Source organism: Pinus tabuliformis, chromosome 2_2, assembly GCF_031772625.1.
Source record: "Pinus tabuliformis cultivar Carrire ecotype Pingquan chromosome 2_2, CPIR1, whole genome shotgun sequence".
Taxonomy (NCBI): Eukaryota; Viridiplantae; Streptophyta; class Pinopsida; order Pinales; family Pinaceae; genus Pinus; species Pinus tabuliformis.
In genome coordinates, this window is record NC_142300.1 from 802,256,879 (window position 1) to 802,259,478 (window position 2,600).

A 2,600-nucleotide genomic window follows, 5' to 3' on the forward strand; every position below is an offset into this window, starting at 1 on the left:
AAACGGCAGTCGGATGCAGTTCTACCGGCTTCAGATTTGGATCACCAACGGACGCGGCCCTCAAATAGCTCTGATACCATGTAGGAATTTACAGGGTAAGTTCCTCAGAAAGAACACCAAAAGGACACCGCTCACAACCAGATCACAGATCAATACACCAGTATTTTTGACGTGGTTAAAACCCTCAAAAGAGGGAAACAGTCCACGGCCTGAGCCAACGCGGCCACTTCAGGCAATTTATTAATCAAAGAATGAAAATTTACATAAGCTTCTCTCATGCACGGATTACCCTACAAATGACCCTCCATGCGCTTTAAATAGAATTCATGGACCAATCGGGTGTCAAGCCACGGATCAAGTGTCGGTAATACCGAGGAGAGAATGAACCGTCGGATCACTACATATCGTGACCGTCGGATTGTAAGTTACAAAATGTACAACGGTAAAGAAACACACTTTACCTAACTCTATACCTAACTCTACACTAGACCAAGTTGTACTTAACTATTTCCTATGTGTCGGAATATCCTAACATCCTCGACATGCCCTCGCGGAAGGGTTGGGTGTCGAGGTAACGAAAAACCCATCCCTCGGTCTGAGCTCCATCGAGATCGCAATTTTCCCCGCCGACCGGCATGAGGGTGGCAATCTTATCTCATGCCTCTACCGTCGAGGGAATTCCTCGCCCTCTCGTGACCCACTCCCCTTCTGAGGGAAAAAGAAGTAGCGGGTTGTGTATTTGTTCCTCCCTTTGGATTGTGGGTTTTTTGTGGGACTTGCGTCATTTCTTTGTTTCGTGGTGTGTGCTTTGCGAACGTCCCTCTCTCTAGTGGCCTTGCACCATCGATGTATTTGTGGCCCGCGACTTTCTCCAGCATTGAGTGTCGGCCCGTGACAACTCCTCTTTGGAGTTTTATTCTTTGACCACCGTTGACTCTCTTTCTGGAAAGGTTGTTGGGTGTTTTGTACACGGAGGGGTGCAATGGTGGGGTGGGTTTGTGTTATTGGCAGCAGTCTAATTGTCATTTGAAGCCTTGTGCGGCTGGGTTGAGGGGCTGTTTGCCTCTCAGTGACGTGCTCCAGACACTGGTCTCATCGTGGCCCTTGTCTTTCCTATTGGTCAATTTTAGGTTGTGATTTATTTGCTTGGTTTTTTGCTATGTTGTAAAGCTGGAAAGGGTGTTGTGCTGAATGCATGTGGGAGGGTGTGAAGAGGTGAGACGCTTTTTTGATTGGGTGCCTTGTTTGATTTCTTTTTGGTTAGCAGACATCTATTCGGGGTGCTGTTGAGCTTCTCTCTTTTCTCGGGATCTTTGTTTCTTTGGTGTTGTTTTCTTCCCTTCTTCCTTTTTCCCCTAGCTTTACGGAGGATAGGTGGGATTGTTGTGGATTAGTGTTCGGGAAGGACGAAAAGTAGTGTGAGTTCCCAGGGTGGCCACCCTAGTCCTTCTCGATCGCCGTCCCCTGCAGTTCCCCCTTTTTTTCCGAAGGCGCGGGGTTTGGGAAGCTTGTTCTCTGTTTGAGCCTCCCCTGGAGAGCCGGTAGCCACGTTTGATATCTCTTGCTTTCCTGTTGTTTTCTTCCCTTCTTGCTTTTGGCCCCTTGGCTTTATGGAGAAAAGGTGGGATTGTTGTGGATTGGTGTTTAGGAAGGACGAAAAGCAGTGCGAGTTCCGAGGGTGGCCACACTAGTCCTTCTCGATCGCTGTCCCTGGTAGTTCCCCCCCTTTTTCGAAGGCACGGGGGTGGGGAAGCTTGTTCTTTGTTTGAGCCTCCCCCTGTGAGCCGGTAGACGCGTTTGATATCTCTCTTTCTTTCATGTTGTTTTCTTCCCTTCTTCCTTTCGGCCCCTAGCTTTACGGGGAAAAGGTGGGATTGTTGTGGATTGGTGTTTTGGAAGGACGAAAAGCAGTGCGAGTTCCCAGGGTGGCCACCCTAGTCCTTCTCGATCACCGTCCCCTGCAGTTCCCCCCTTTTTACGAAGGCACGGGGTTGGGGAAGCTTGTTCTCTGCTTGAAGCCTTCCCTTGTGAGCCGGTAGCCACGGTTGATATATCCCTTTCTCTCTTGTTGTTTTCTGCCCTTCTTCCTCGTGGCCCCTAGCGTTACGGATAAAAGGTGAGAAAGAAACTTACAAGGATTCCCCTAGTAGCGGCAAGCGAACTGGGAAGAGCCCAGCATGAAAATCGCGTGGCGGCGCCGCCTAAATTGTAGTCTGTAGAAGCATCCTCAGCGGCAGACCTGGGCCAGGTCCCTTGGAAGGTGGCGCCTGAGAGGGTGACAGCCCCATCGGCCCGGGACCCTGCCACATCATGAGGCATTGTCAGCAAGTCGGGTTGTTTGGGAATGCAGCCCTAATTGGGTGGTAAATTCCGTCCAAGGCTAAATACGGGTGAGAGACCGATAGCGAACAAGTACTGCGAGGGAAAGATGAAAAGGACTTTGAAAAGAGAGTAAAAGAGTGCTTGAAATTGCCGAGAGGGAAGTGGATGGAGGTTGTCGATGCATCTCGGTCGGATGTGGAACGGCTCAGGCTGGTCCACCACTCGACTTGAGGTACAAACCAACACGGGCTGCTGCATCGTCACAAGCGCGGGTGGAT

General features: G+C 50.2%; 1 non-coding gene across 1 annotated transcript in view; it reads left to right on the forward strand.

The window, feature by feature from the left end:
• Window positions 1–2,071: 2,071 nt before the first annotated feature.
• The window catches only part of LOC149195271 (25S ribosomal RNA), a 3,403-nt gene continuing 2,874 nt past the window's right edge, over window positions 2,072–2,600 (forward strand). Inside the window, exon 1 of the ribosomal RNA XR_016255533.1 lies at window positions 2,072–2,600. This exon is cut by the window's right edge and continues 2,874 nt beyond it. This is a non-coding gene — a ribosomal RNA (25S ribosomal RNA).